Here is a 16,792-nt window from a genome sequence, read left to right as displayed (position 1 = left end):
CTGTTATAGCGTCCCCTCTCGGTCTTCTCTTCTCCGGGCTAAACAAAACCAGTTTTTTCAATCTTTCCTCATAGGTCATGTTTTCTAAACCTTTAATAATTTTTGTTGCTCTTCTCTGGACTTTCTTGAATTTGTCCACATCCTTCCTGAAATGTGGAGCCCAGAAGTGGACAGAATGCTCCAGTTGAGGCCTAATCAGTGCGGAGGAGAGAAGAATTATTATTTTTTGGCTTGCTTTACAACTTTACAGCACTCCTGCTAACACATCCTAGAATGATGATTGTGGGTGTTCTTTTGCAACAGTGTTCCACTGTTGACTTGTATTGAGCTTGTAGTCCACTTATACCACCACCCCCCCCGATCTCTTTCCACAGTACTCCTTCCCAGACAGTCATTTCCCATTTTGTATGTGTGCAACTGATTGCTCCTTCCTAAGTGGAGTACTTTGCATTTGGCCTTATTGAATTTCATCCTAGTTACTTCAGACCATTTCTCCAGTTTGTCCAGATCATTTTGAATTTTAATCCTATCTTCCAAAGCACTTGCAACCCCTCCCAGCTTGGTATCATCCGCAAACTTTACAAGTGTACTCTGTATGCCATTTTCTAAATCATTGATGAAGATACTGAACAGAACCGGACCCAGAACTGATCCCTGCAGGACCCCACTCGATGTACCCTTCCAACTTGATTGCAAACCACTAATAACTACTCTGGGAATGGTTTTCCAACCAGTTATGCACCCACCTTATAGTAGCTCCAACTAGGTTGTATTTCCCAAGTTTGTTTATAAGACGGTCATGCGAGACAGTATCAAAAGCTTTACTAAAGTCAAGATATACCATGTCTACCACTTCCTGCCAACCACAAGGCTTATTACCCTGTCAAAGAAAGCTATCAGGTTGGTTTGACATGATTTGTTCTTGACAAATCCATGCTGACTGTTACTTATTATCTTTCTTGGTACTGAAGTTAAGGTGATTGGTCTGTAATTCCCTGGGTTGTCCTTATTTCCCTTTTTATAGATTGGCACTACATTACCCTTTGCTAGACCTCTGGAATCTCTCCCATCTTCCATGACTTTTCAAAGATAATTGCTAATGGCTCAGATATCTCCTCAGTCAGCTCCTTGAGTATTCTAGGATGCATTTCATCAGGCCCTTGTGACCTGAAGACATCTAACTTGTCTAAATAATTTTTAACTCATTCTTTTCCTATTTTAGCCTTTAGTTTTTTGGTGGAGGAGCTGGAGCTGGGTGCTCGTGCTCTCCTCTGAAGCAGGCTCACCCTCTGCTCTGCCCACAGAGCCTAAGGATGGGCAGGCAAGGACTCTGGCTCCTGAAAATCCACCTGCCCAATAGGCTTCTAAGAGGCTGCATTACCACCTGAGACTGCAACAGCAGGTGCATCCTGCCTGTGCTGCTGATCAGCTCAACAATTGATGGGCAATGTGGGACTAGGTTTAAAAACTGGAGCCAGATGTGGGATGTCCTGCAAAACATGGGAGGAAGGAATGGTATGCCACCATTTGCCTGTCTTGTGGGTATAGACTGTAAAACTTTGGGGCAGACCCTGTTTCTTACTATGTTTTCGTACCGTACCTCGCACAATGAAGTTGCAATATTCTTAGGGACTCCTGGGCATACTATTGTAATGCAAATAACAATAAGCTACTACTAAGCCTAAGTGTCAATTTCCAATGCTCTATGGAAAGATGGCAGTGTCAGCACTTATTTGCTCATACCTCAAGTAAGCAGACACAGCCCCTGAAGCAGATGACTTTCTAGAAGTGAGAAGTATCAAGGGTAGCAATGGGGTATGGAGAGGGTTAAAATTGTGGAAGCAAACACTTGCCCTTGTTGAATTCTTAGGAACTATATTTGTTCGCTAAATCTAAGCACCATTACGCCATGCTAATGAGACAGAGGCACTTATTTTCATTTGGAAAATAATTATCACTGATTTCTTCATTCATAGTTTTAAAGCCCACTCATTCTAGCGAGTTGATTGGCAAAAGTTACATTTTCCCTGAAGTATATTTGGCTCAGAGTTGAAATTCATAGGTAGATTGGAAAAAATTTTAAGAGTGTAACTCTCCTCCTGGCAATAACTACTGATAAACTCATGTAAGCAAATGTGTTGTACATATCACCAGGGACTCGGTACCCATTAGCCCAACAAGGCACCTCTCCCTGCCCATTTAGTGAAGACTTGGGAAGATTCCTCTGTATAAAGTATTAGTGAGACCATTACTGGAATACTGTGTCCAGTTCTTCTGCCCACGCTTCACAAAGGGTGATGTAAAATTGGAAAGAGCTCTTTGCTCAGCCACAAGAACAATTCAGTGTCTGGAAAACCTATCTTACAGTGAGAAATTAAAGCAGCTCAGTCTCTTTAGTGTAACAAAAAGAGGGCTAGGAGGTGACTTGGTCTCTAAGTACCTACACTGTGAGAAGATTTCTGACCACACAGGGTTCTTTAATCTAGCAGACTCCGGAACAAAACAAAATCCAATGGTGGAAACTTAAGCTAGATAAATTCAGACTAGAACTAAGGGGCAACTTTTTAAGCGATGGTAACTAATCATTGGAACAATCTACCTAGGGATATAATCAATACTCTATCACTTAAGTCTATTAAGATTTGATGTCTTTCTAAAATATATGCTCCAGCTCAATCAGAAGTTATGGGGTTGATACAGGAATTATGAGTGAATTGTATAGCCTGTGTTAAGCAAGAAGTCAGACTAGATGACCATAATTGTCCCTTCTGGCCTTAAAAATCTGTGAATGTATAAACTAAGCTGGCCGAGGCTGTAATGGCTCCACTTGGATTTGTAGGCTTTATTGCTGATGATAGGTCAATAGTGCCCCTACCCACAGCAGCACCAGGGAGAGTCAGCAGCAGAGAGATGGAAGAGTTATGAGTCAGGGAGAAGGACATCTGAAAAGCAGGGGCAATATCTGAGACTTAAATCAATACAAATGTTTAGTTTGTTCAATCATGCTGGTTAAGAGGGGTCTTTCCCATTTTGTCTTTGGTTGGCCTAGGACTCAGGGCTACTTCTATTTATGCCCTAGTAAGTCAGATGACCAAGGATTTTTGAGATGGTTCACCCAAGTCTACCTACTGTGAATTACAGGGAAAATAGTTCTAGACTGCAGAACTAGTATCTTAATGACAGGTCAGCACATTCCAGAGAACCCCCACCAGATTCTCTCACACTGTGTCTGCAATTCACTGTTGACGAGGGGGAGAAGCATCATGAGAGGTGTGTGTGATGACAATGATTAAAACAATCTGTATCTGTTGCAAACATATGCCCATAAGGTAAACCATCCCCCATACCTCAATCATTGACCATAAATACCCATCCAGCTAATTAGAAGAATCAGCTGCAAAAAAAAAAAGTCTAGTTGTACTATGTCTTAAAGGCTGTTAGTTGGGCTTTGTTGAACATGAAGGGGGAGTGAAAGCAGAATGAGAGATGAGTGTCCGAATCCTATAAAACAATTGTAAAAAGTCTATTGGGTCCAACAATTCAGTGCAGGTTTGTTCCTTGTGTATATTATTCAGGCCTTTGTCCTTTAAAATGGCCCTACGGATGGGGATGCCACCATTTCCCGTGGGAGATTATTTCAGACTAACAGATCTCTGTTGTAGGAAGTGTTTCCTGCTATTCAGTCTAAGTTTTCCTTTGGTCAGATTAATCCAATGACCCCCACCAGATGATCCTGAGTAATGCCTCTCCTTTTTTGCAATTACATCCATTCAATACAGAGAAGGGCTACTAGGATGATCCGAGGAATGGAAAACCTGTCTTATGAAAGGAGACTCAAAGAGCTTGGCTTGTTTAGCCTAACCAAAAGGAGGCTGAGGGGAGATATGATTGCTCTCTCTAAATATATCAGAGGGATAAATACCATGGAGGGAGAAGAATTATTTAAGCTCAGTACCAATGTGGACACAAGAACGAATGGATATAAACTGGCCATAAGGAAGTTTAGACTTGAAATTAGACAAAGGTTTCTAACCATCAGAGGAGTGAAGTTCTGGAACAGCCTTCCAAGGGAAGCAGTGGGGGTAAAAGACATATCTGGCTTCAAGACTAAGCTTGGTAAGTTTATGGAAGGGATGATATGATGGGATAGCCTAATTTTGGCAATTAATTGATCTTCGACTATTAGGTAAATATGCCCAATGGCCTGTGATGGGATGTTAGATAGGGTGGGATCTGAGTTACTTCAGAGAATTCTTTCCTGGGTGTCTGGCTGGTGAGTCTTGCCCACATGCTCAGGGTTTAGCTGATCACCATATATGGAGTCAGGAAGGAATTTTCCTCCAGGGCAGTTTGGCAGAGGCCCTGGGGGTTTTTCACCTTCCTCTGCAGCATGGAGGATGGGTCACTTGCTGGAGGATTCTCTGCACCTCGAAGTCTTTAAACCACAATTTGAGGACTTCAATAGCTTAGACATAGATTAGAGCAGTGGTTCCCAAACTTGTTCTGCCGCTTGTGCAGGGAAAGCCCCTGGCGGACCGCGCCAGTTTGTTTACCTGCCGTGTCTGCAGGTTCGGCCGATCGTGGCTCCCAGTGGCCGCGGTTCAGTGCTCCAGGCCAATGGGAGCTGCTGGAAGCGGCGGCCAGTACGTCCCTCTGCCCATGCCGCTTCCACCAGCTCCCATTGGCCTGGAGCAGCGAACTGCGGCCACTGGGAGCCGCGATCGGCCAAACCTGCAGACGCGGCAGGTAAACAAACTGGCACGGTCCGCCAGGGGCTTTTCCTGCACAAGCGGTGGAACAAGTTTGGGAACGACTGAGTTAGAAGTTTGTTATAGGAGTGGGTGGGTGAGATTCTGTGGCCTGCATTGTGCAGCAGGTCAGACTAGACGTTCATAATGGTCCCTTCTGACCTTAAAGTCTATGATTCTAATACCTACAGCTATACCGCTGTCTAAGAGGAGAAACTTGTAACATCTCTCTCCTTACTAACTGCTTCGCTGAGCTGTCCAATCAATCCATCAACCAATCACTTCCCACGCTCATCTCCTTAATTTGCTTCCAACTTCCAGAAAAGATGGCATTTTAGAAGTTGCTTCTTCCCTACGATGGTTATTTTGGTTGTCTGTTTATATAAATACTTCAGCATGTTAATAGATTAATTTATTCTAATCGATGGGCTTTGTGCTTTAAATCCTTTGCTGCTTTGGGTGAAGCATTTTTATCCTATTGTTGTTTTTTACAGCAGCTAGACATAACCAATCCCAGGGAAACTGAGCATTAGTGACAGCAGGCAACAGGGATATCTTCTCTATTCATTAGACTTCCAGCCCTATGAGTAAAGGTTTCTCACTTAAGGCCTCACTGCCAGCAGCTAACTGGGAATATTTCCAACCCTTTCAGAAATTATACTGGTAACCATCGACCTGAGATGGCTGATTTATCATCCCCAAAATTTGATGGTGTTACTCCCCATCTGGAAGATGAATGGGGATCCATCATTTATTACCGTCACCTCAGAAACAGGCAGATTCCCTTTATGGAAACAAGAGGTTATTCTGTTTCTCTCTGGGTTAACAGTCAATTCTCTCCTCCCCTTTATTTCATTTAGGGTTTCACAAACACACACTGTCTCTTGAGCTTAGGGCTTGGAATCAGAGATTGTTGCTACCCTCTCCAGAGTGAGGAGATAGGAAGTAGGTTAGGTCCATCTCCATAGGAACACATAGCCGCCTTCCTAAGCCAATTTCTCCTGTTCTACCATGGCAGCGCAACCAAGAAATGGAAAACATTCTTGTGACTCTTCTTACTTCTCCAATCTAAATTACACCGGGTGCTTCTTTTCATAATATCCCTGCATGCACCATTTTGTGATGTGATCCCTTGAAGTCTCACATGATACAAAAAGATGGGCCAGATCAATCCTGGCAACGCCTTGGCCTTGCAGGAAAGGGTGTTATGGATTCAGAAGTTGGCACTTCCTTAGTGATTCAGTACTGAACCAATGCCACAGCACGGTGTTGGGCGAGCACTGTGCTGCTGGAGCTAACTTTGGAATAAGAGGTTGAATGGAGGCTCTGACCACTTATGGCGATGACCAAATCTATGAAGAGCCATGAGATCTTTCAAAGTTAAAATCAAACGATGGTACTCTGCCTTCTTAAATCTAATTTTCTATTGTATTTTTTTATTTGCCTCTTCTACCCTCCCCAGATTATTGGATTCTGTTGCTGTGAGCTGTCATACAACTATTCTCAACACCACATTACTGTTCTTTATTCAAGTTTCAGCCCACCATGGAAGGGAAAAGGACCAAAAATGGATTAGAAACAGTAATGAAACTGACGAGTCTCTTTTCATCAACTGAGCCAAGAAAAATAGAAATCAGCATAAAGAAGGAAAATATGATTTTGGAAGTTTTCTCTAAGTGTTACCGATAAGACTGGTAAAAGAATCTGTGTTATAAACATTTAACCTCTAAGTGAAAGGTAATTTTTTCCAGTTTCAGTTATTCTCAGTACCCAGCATACCATCTGGCAATGCTTGGCTTCCAGTTGGTTTCTATTTTCTTAGCAATTGCAGTTGCTCTCCAAAATGATTTTATCCGAGCACTGTTCAAATTTACAAAATCACTCAAATCCCCTAATGTTAGATTGCTGGGCTTGCTGGAACTGTCACTACTGGGATCATTTTCATTCTGTTTTCAATGTCTTCTGAACATGAACACATGTTAGGACATAAACAAAGCTGTGAAATCAGTCCCATTTCCTTCCCTGCAATTCTAGCATTTAAAATTCTATTTAGTCAAGCTTTCTTCAGTTTGATTGGTACCCAGTAAGTACTAAAAATGATCTGCTGCTGTACAAGTTTCCACCCCAGCTTCTGAGCGGATTTACTCTAATATTCTTATTGTTTGTCTCAACCATTACTGTTCATGTGGTTTCCTAAATCCCTTCTCCATGCTCTTTAGACTTTGCATAATAATAAATATTAATACATGTGTGTGGTGTATAGGTGTGTATGGATGTAAAGTTCTGTACATAAGATACTGAGTCTTTAGTTTGGTTTTATTAAGAATGTTTTCAAGATTTAAGAATTGGTCTGTTGGGAAACTTTTTCTACTTAAGGTGGGATTTTCAGAAGCACTCAGCAGTGGCATAACTTTGCACCTATTGACATAAATGGGAATTAAATTTATCATAATTTACCTCATCATTCCTGTATGTTTTAGGCCGATGCTTACAGGATCAGTCTCAGAAATATGGTAAAGCTGTTAGCAAGGTATCAGCCAACCTGTCCTATCCCCACACACTGCAGGGTGTGGAAGAAGTGGAATATCTTTGCATCTGCTTGACTCCTCTTTATTGAGACTGTATGTGCAAATATGCATGCAGTGGTGGTGAGGCTGTAGACTATTAGAGAGACAAGGTGATTGAGATAATGTTTTATCTGAAGTTGGTCCAATAAAAGATGCTACCTTACCCACCTTGTGTTTCAGTGCAAATATGTAGCAGTTCAGATTCAGTGCTGAGACAATCAGCCATTTCTGGCTAATGTTCATTTATATAAGGGCAAGAAATCTGAAATGGCCCATCTGCTTCATGAAAGTTAACACACACTAAAATAACAAGGGCAAGGAAGAGACTTGCTATTAGCATAGGGTCTGTGCTGGAAACTAAGGGCTAGAGCTACAAAGATCCCCAAACTACCTGCTCAGATGCTGCCTAACCCTGTAGGTGCCTAAAATTCTCTAGATGCCACCCATTCCACCCATAAAGTCCCATGGCCCTTAAAAATCTGCCAGTGAGCATGTGCCCATCTCGTGCCTAAGCCCTGGTGGGATCCTCAATCTAGGAATTTCCCTGCTTGTCTTGCTTTGTGGGGCCCATCTGGTAATCCATTTCAGATGCTGCCTAACAGATCAGGTCCTACGCAAAACACAGCCAAATGGGGATGTGGTAGTACTCCCTCACCTTTACATTTTTAGCTCGGTGGTGGGCGCTCATCCAGGATGTAGGAGATGCAGGAAATGCGATATTCTAGGGTGGGGTGCTCTCAACCTACCTGGGGAACAAATATTCAATAATGGGCTTTTTCTATCTAGCAGCCAAGGGTGTAACACGATCTAACAGCTGGAAGTTGAAGGAAGACCCGTTCAGACTGGAAATAAGGCGTATGTTCTTAATGAGAGAAATTAACCATTGGAACAATTTATCAAGGGTCATGGTGGATTCTCCCTCGCTGGCAATTTTAAAATCAAGATTGGATGTTTTTCTAAAAGATCTGCTCTAGGACTTATTTGGGGAAGTTCGGAGGCCTGGGCTATACAGGTCAGACTAGATGATCACAGTGGTCCCCTCTGCCCTTCGAATTTTCCTGTTGAAGATGTTCCACTTCTGATAAATAAATATGCATTGGGCCAGAGAGTGAGAATAAGTCTATAGTGTGGCAGTTAGGGTACACAGCTGGGGGTAGGAGATCCAAGTTCATATTCCTGTTTTGATTACTTTGAATGTTTATACACACATCCTAGCAGGGGCCCCTTTAATGACATACATCAGGAAATGTGTTTCATTGTAGGATTTGCCTGTAGATCTAGAGATCCTGTGTAAACTGGAGTCTGCAGTTTGAATACACCTGCCAGCTGTTCTGGTTTTGTTACTACTGTAACAAAAGCTAAATGATGTAAAGAAACTTAGCTGGGAGTTCCTTCCTCAGTGAACAAAGCACTTCAATCTTCAACTATTGTGCTCCCTATTCGTGGCACAGCTCTCAAACTAGGGGACTGTTGTTAGTATGCGTTGCTGTGCTGGCAAAAGTAGCATCCAAAATTCCTGAGTGAGAGCGGCACACGGGGAGTCCATCTCTTCAGGGTCTGCTAGGTCCGGTCTCTTTCTTCTGGAGAGCTGTGGCAATGTCAGATGGTGCATTTGAGGCGGACTATCCATACAAATAATGGACAGAAATGATAACTGTTCTGTGCTAATGAGTAAAAAAATTGTATTATGAACTTCAAAAAAAAAAAATCTTTCTAACCCCAACTTGTTTGCCAGAAATGCTTGTTCAGGTGTAAGAGGCCAGGCTGTTAACTTACCACCCTTAGCCCTGGTCTACAGTACGAGTTTCAGTAGAATTTAGCAGTGTTAGGTCGATTTAATCCTGCACCCGTCCACATGACCAAGCCTGTTTTGTCGACTTAAAGGGCTCTTAAAATCAATTTCTGTACTCCTCCCCAGCGAGGGGTTTAGTGCTAAAATCGACCTCGCTGGGTCAAATTTGGGGTAGTGTGGACACAATTCAATGTTATTGGTCTCCAGGAGCTATCCCACAGTGCTCCATTGTGACTGCTTTGGACAGCACTCTCAAATCTGATGCACTGGCCAGGTAGACAGGAAAATCCCTGGGAACTTTTTAATTTCATTTCCTGTTTGGCCAGCGTGGCGAGCTGATCAGCACAGGTGACCATGGAGTCCCAGAATCACAAAAGAGCTCCAGCATGGACCGAACAGGAGGTACTGGATCTGATCGCTGTATGGGGAGAAAAATCCATGCAGGCAAAACTCTGTTCCAAAAGACGAAATGCCGATATATTTGCCAAAATCTCCAAGGGCATGATGGACAGAGGCTACAACAGAGACACACAGCAGTGTTGTGTGAAAATTAAGGAGCTCAGGCAAGCCTATCAAAAAACAAAGGAGGCAAACAGTCGCACTGGGTCAGAGCCCCAGACATGCTGCTTCTACCCCCCTACCACTACCCCACCACTGTCTGTGGACACCTGCAAGGGGGGAGTCTCATACAACAGGGAGGAGCATTTTGTGGATGAGGAAAATCAGGAGGAAGTTGAGGATAGCGCAGAGCAGGCAAATAGAGAATCCCTTCTCCCCGGCAGCCAGGAACTCTTCATCACTCTGGAGCCAATATCCTCCCATCCCTCCCAAGGCAGGCTCCTGGACCATGAAGCTGGAGAAGGCATCTCTGGTGAGTGTACCTTTGTATATATAATACAGGGTTTAAAAGCAAGTGTGTTTAATGATTAATTTGCCCTGAAGACTTGGGATGCATTCGTGGCCAGTATAGCTACTGGAAAAGTCTGTTAATGCGTCTGGGGATGGAGCAGAAATCCTCCAGGGACATCTCCATGAAGCTTTCCTGGAGGTACTCTGAAAGCCTTTGCAGAAGGTTTCTGGGGAGGGCAGCCTTATTCCATCCTTTATGGTAGGACACTTTACCATGCCAAGCCAGTAGCAAGTAGTCTGGAATCATTGCAGCACAAAGCAGGGTAGCGAATGGTCCTGGGTTTTGGTGGCATTCAAGCAACATTTGGTCTATGTCTTTCTGTATTAGCCTCAGGAGAGTGATATCATTCATAGTCACCTGGTTGAAGTATGGGAAATTTGTTCAAGGGGACATTCAGAGGTGCCTGTTCCTGCTGGGCTCTTTGCCTTTGGCTGAAAAGAAATCATCCCCGCTGTTAGACACGTGGTGGGGGGAGGCCCGTTCATGCTGAGCTGTTCACGTTTGGCTGACAGAGATCTTCCCTGATACTAGCCACATGGTGGTGTGTGTGTGTGTGGGGGTGGGGGGGTGAGGCAATCATCCCAGAGAATTGGGGGGGGGTGGATTATGCTGCACATTCACCCTAAAACAGTAGCCCCTCCTTTTAAATGGCCAACCCAACAGGCTTTGCTTGATATGGGAAAGGAGGGCACTGCTGTTTGAAACTGTTCCCACATGTTATGAAGGTTGAAGAAGCCCAAACCCTTTGCCTTACCATGGCTGCCTGCAAGCTGAATTCTGTTGCCCAGCCGAGGGTGTGTGATGTCTCGCACCAAACTGGCAGGCACTCAATATAAGAGGCAAAATGCGACCTTGTACCAAAAGCACATGTGCTATGTAATGTGAATCGCTTGATACAGTGCGAAATAGTCTTCCCTTTGTTCTCTAAAATGTATCTGTTAAAATACTACTCTCCCTTTTCTTCCTCCCGCAGCTGAAAATGTTTCTACGCTCTCCCTATCATCTCCATCTCAGAGGCTAGCGCAGATTAGAAGGTGAAAAAAAATGCACTTGTGATGACATTTTCTCAGAGCTCCTGCAGTCCTCCCGCACTGAAAGAGCTCAGCAGAATGCGTGGAGGCAAACAATGGCAGAGTCTAGGAAAGCATTAAATGAAGTGATGAGAGGAGGGAGGAGCACGATGAGAGGAGACAGGATGCAACACTGAGGCTAATGGGGGAGCAAACTGACATGCTCAGGCGTCTGGTGAAGCTGCAGGAAAGGCAGTAGGAGCACAGACCTCTGTGGCAGCCCCTGTATAACTGCCTGCCCTCCTCCCCAAGTTCCATATCCTCCTCACCCAGATGCCCAAGAACATGGGGTGGGTGAGGCTATGGGTACCCAGCCACTCCACCCCAAGCAACAGAAGGCTGGCATTCAATAAGTTTTGAAGTGCAGTGTGGCCTTGTCCTCCCCTCATCCACCACCCGTCCTGGTGCTTCCCTCCTCACCCACCTCTCCCAGGCTACCTTGCAAGTTTTCCCCCTATTTGTTTCAAAATCATGCATTCTTTATTAATTCATCAACCAATGGCTTTGCCTCTGAAAGCGGTGATTGAAGTGGGGGGGGAGGTCGGTTGACTTACAGGGAAGTAGAGTCAACCAAGGGGGCGGGTTTTCATCAAGGAGAAACAAACAGAACTGTCACACCATAGCCTGGCCAGTCATGAAATTGGTTTTCAAAGCTTCTCTGATGCGCAGCGTGCCCTGCTGTGCCCTTCTAAGCACCCTGGTGTCTGGCTATGCATAATCGACTGCAAGGCCATTTGCCTCAACCTCCCACCCCACCATAAATGTTTCCCCCTTACTCTCACAGATAGTGTGGAGCACACAGCAATAACAATGGGAATATTGGTTTCGCTGAGGTCTAACCTAGTCATTAACTGCACCAGCGCACTTTTAACCGTCTAAATGCACATTCTACCACCATTCTGCACTTGCTCAGCCTGTAGTTGAACAGCTCCTGACTACTGTCCAGGGTGCCTGTGTACGGCTTCATGAGCCATGGCATTAAGAGGTAGGCTGGGTCCCCAAGGATCACTATAGGCATTTCAACGTCCCCAACAGTAATTTTCTGTTCTGGGAAGTAAGTCCCTTCCTGCAGCTGTTCAAACAGACCAGAGTTCCTGAAGATGCATCATTCACTTTTCCCAGCCATCTCACGTTGATGTCGGTGAAACGTCCCTTGTGATCCACCAGTGCTTGCAGCACTATTGAAAAGTACCCCTTGCAGTTCATGTACTGGCAGCCAAGGTGATCCGGTCCCAAGATAGGGATATGCATTTCTTTTATCACCCCACCACAGTTAGGGAACCCCATTGCAGCAAAGCCATCCTCTATGACCTGCACATTTCCCAGAGTCACTATCCTTGATAGCAGCAGCTCAGTGATTGGATCACAGCAGCCCCTACAGTAGATTTACCCACTCCAAATTGATTCCTGACTGATAGCAGTCTGGCGTTGCAAGCTTCCAGGGGGCTATCCCCACTCGCTTCTCAATTGTGAGGGCTGCTCTCATCTTGGTATTCTTGCGCTTCAGGGCAGAGGAAAGCAAGTCATAAAGTTCCATGAAAGTGCCCTTACGCATGCGAAAGTTTTGAAGCCACTGGGAATCATCCAGACCCGCAACACTATGCGGTCCCACCAGTCTGTGCTTGATTCCCGGGCCCAGAATCAGCCTTCCACAGCATGAACCTGCCCCATTACCACCATGATGTCCAAATTGCCAGGGTCCGTGCTTTGAGAGAAGTCTGTGTCCGTGTCCTCATCACCGTGCTGCTGTCGCCTCCTCGCCTGCTTTTGCAGATTCTGCACAATAAGGCACGAGGTGTTTACAATGCTCACAACAGCAGCGGTGAGCTGAGAGGGCTCCATGCTTGCCATGGTATGGCGTCTGCAGGAGAGCAGACTTGCAGTGGAAGTGGTGGATGACAACGGATGCTATTTATACAGAACAACGTGAGGACCTGTGAGGTGGATTCATGGGACCAGGAGAGCAGAGTTGCAGCGGAAGTGGTGGATGATGACGGTTAGCAGTCCTACTGCACCATCTGCTTAAAGCAGTATGGCATCTGCATGGAAAAAAGGCACAAAATGATTGTCTGCTGTTGCTTTCATGGAAGGAGGGGCGACTGATGACATGTACCCAAAACCACCCGCAACAATGTTTTTGCCCCATCAGGTGTTGGGAGCTCAACCCAGAATTCCAATGGGCAGCGGAGACTGCGGGAACTGTGGGATAGCTACTCCCAGTGCAACGCTCTGAAAGTCGACGGTAGCCACGGTACTGTGGATGCACTCCACCGACTTAATATGCTTAGTGGGGACACACATAATCGACTGTATAAAATTGCTTCCTAAAAATTTACTTCTATACATTCGACCTAATTTCGTAGTGTAGACATACTCTTAGTGTGTGCTATGCTACACGGTACCAGTGCTGTGCTCCGATTTCTCTTCCCCCAGCGCAGTGAATAACCACCTCAACCAGATGCTGCTCTCTTAGAGTGAAATTTGGTCTTTTGTTAATGTGAGATGCATTGGGGAAGAGAGAGGAAGGCAGCCAATCGGAGGGTCCCTGAACCATCCTGCCTCTTGAGGAGAATTAGTGAGTAACTTAAGGAAAGAGCATGAGAAGAACACAGAACACAGAATCATAGAATTGGAAGGGACCTTGAGAGGTCATCTTGTCCAAGAAGTTAAAAGAAGTTTTGTGAAAATAAACACCGAAGAGTTTGAAGGGAATTAAATAGTTGGGGGGTTGTAAAAGTGCTAAAGAGAATGTTAGAGTATTTTTTTTAAAAAAAAAGAGTGCTTAGTTTAATAATAATAACCCAATGATGGCAGTATAATTTAGTGCAGTGACGCCTGGTAAAACCCTTAGTAAAAAAACAAATTATGGACGGGGGGGGGCAGGTGGTGGTAACTACCACCACTAGATGCTTTCCCCCCCCACGAAGTCTTCCAGCTTTTCTGAAGGGAATGGGCCCTTCCCAAATAAAATGTCTACAACTACTCCCTTGTGCTGGTTGCTGCAGGCAGAGTGATAATCTGATTTAAATTATTGGACTATGACTAATTTAGTCAAAAACAGAAATGGGGATTTCTATATAACTGGACTGCTTCCGAATGTACTAGTGGGAATATATGCTGGGTACAGCTGTGCTTAAAAAAACATGTTCCGAGCAGGGCCAGAGGTGTTACTCAGTTCAAGTAACAGATTGTTTAAAACTAGGGGGTGGGGGTGCACCTAATAAGTTGAAAAAGAACTACTGCCTGTTTAAAAAAACCCAAGCTGCTTACTAAAGCCTTAACCAGCTAAGAGCCTGAAGGAAAAGAAGGGAGTATAAAGACCAATAACATTCTAAAATACAGCACTTCTCACAGCCAAGGCCAAAAACCCCATTACCGTGCCTATTTTTAGTTAAAAAAATAAAGGAATTGTAAGATGGGGGTCACTGAACAACTGGATTGTGGTGCTTCCTGTGTTGGACCAATGCGGGTTAAAATAAACCACTAGTAATTAGCCTGCCGTGGCTCTTTGGAGAGTGGAGGCAGGCAGCAGTGCTGGTGGATGACGAATGCAAAAGACTTGAAGTGAGCATTTACCTTGAATAGTCAAAAGTGGGGAAAAAATAGCTACACCTGAAATCTGAGCTAGTGCCAAAGACGTCAAACCCCCACCCTCTGAAGTGTGCGGGGAATAATCCATTAGCAAGCCCTTCTTACTGGAGCCAGCTACTGCCCCCTGCAAACAGTCCAGCAACACCTTTGCTTCGCCTGCAGATGCAGGGTGCAGCAATAGCCCCACATGGCTGTCAGTTTCACACACGCTTGGGGGAGGGGGGACTTCTCTCACTGAAGAAGGAAAAGAGCTCAGGTTCCAAGGTTGCCCTTTTCTGGCCTGCGCAGACTTAAACTGCCACAAACCCACCTCATCCCTGGACTGCAGTGATCAGGCTGGGCTGGTCTCTAAGCCCCAAACAGGCTGCTGCTTGTAATGCAGTTTTCAAGCCACACTTCAAAACGCACATGCCATAACTAGCCTGGTGTTTTTAGTTCTTCATAAAATTGCCAGTGGGTTCTTGGAGTCCAGCAACAGCGAGCCAGAGCAGGTCCCCTTACTGGTCTTCTCTGCCTCCAACTTACCGCTGGGTGGAGGTTAGGCATAATGCCTTAAAATGTTGTGCTTCTGTCCAGCTGTGTCAGAGTCAAATGTGGTGAATTTCTGAGAAAGACCACAGACACTGCTGGGCCTTTATTGGGCATTTCCTTGCCAGTTAAGGCAAAGAAAAACTACCCAGTGCCATCTAGTGGCACAACACAGCTTTCTCCCTCCGAAGGCAGCAGTGAGATTCTACAGGTGTAACGAAAAAGGACTCCAGTTATTTTAATTGACTCACTGTACAGGAATATTTTACTCCCTCTAGTAACACGTTTGCATATGATGGGATTGGGAGTAGCTTTCCATGTATCAGGCCAGAAAATACCTCAGTGAGATTTTGTTCAGCCTTCAGCATGAGCATCCAAATTTATACAGCTCCTTCACAATGTGAGCAGCTGGTGCTGGAATGGCAATGAAGACTTAGTACTCATGTACCAACTTTTAGTAGGTAATAAATTTCTTGAGCTTGCCAGTAATTAAACATAATGCCAATTCCTGGCTATTGATCAGCCTGGCTCTTGCCCTGTGCTTACAGAAAAAGAGTGACCAGATGTAGCTTTCAGAGTAACAGCCGTGTTAGTCTGTATTCGCAAAAAGAAGAGGAGTACTTGTGGCACCTTAGAGACTAACCAATTTATTTGAGCATAAGCTTTACGTGAGCTACAGCTCACTTCATCGGATGCATTCAGTGGAAAATACAGTGGGGAGATTTATATATGTAGAGAACATGAAACAATGGGTGTTACCATACACACTGTAACGAGAGTGCTCACTTAAGGTGAGCTATTACCAGGATGAATAGCTATTACCAGCAGGGTGGGGGTGGGGTGGGGCGAGGAGACCCTTTTGTGGTGATGCTCAAGGGGGGGCTATTTCAAGCTGGGAACGTCTGAGGAACAGTGGGGGGAATAAACATGAGGAAATAGTTTTACTTTGTGTAATGACGCATCCACTCCCAGTCTCTATTCAAGCCTAAGTTAATTGTATCCAGTTTGCAAGTTAATTCCAATTCAGCAGTCTCTCACTGGAGTCTGTTTTTGAAGTTTTTTTGTTGAAGAATTGCTACGTTTAGGTCTGTAAGCAAGTGACCAAAGAGATGGAAGTGTTCTCCAACTGGTTTTTGATGTAGCTTGTTGGACATCCCTGGGCATGCCGAGCTATTAGCTTTTCAAAGCCACAGCTCTACCACTGCCAGATTAAATATGAATCTTAGCTCTCTATGTATGTGCAGTCTGATAAACTTTAATTGCATGATCATATGGCTTTTAGCTAATCTTCTAATACAAAGTGCCTCTCAGACAAATCACACAACCGGTCTCCATTTCTCCTATATGCAAAATGGGACTAGTATATCGCATTAATTTAGTCCTTCAGCAGTAGAACTCAATGTGCGTTACAAACATGCATTATTAGCTCCAATTACACATGGAGTAGCTACTCAGATACAGATAGTTGAATACATGAGAGGGTGAGTTACAATTAGCTGAGATCTGGCTCATGCCTGCCCTGATGACACCCTGCTATGCAAGGTCTTGCAGAAAGTAGATGACTTCAGGGAATTTGGGAGCATGCT

The sequence above is a fragment of the Lepidochelys olivacea genome (assembly GCF_965140295.1).
Source record: "Lepidochelys olivacea isolate rLepOli2 genome assembly, chromosome: 11".
NCBI lineage: Eukaryota > Metazoa > Chordata > Testudines > Cheloniidae > Lepidochelys > Lepidochelys olivacea.
This window is presented reverse-complemented; position numbering follows the sequence as displayed.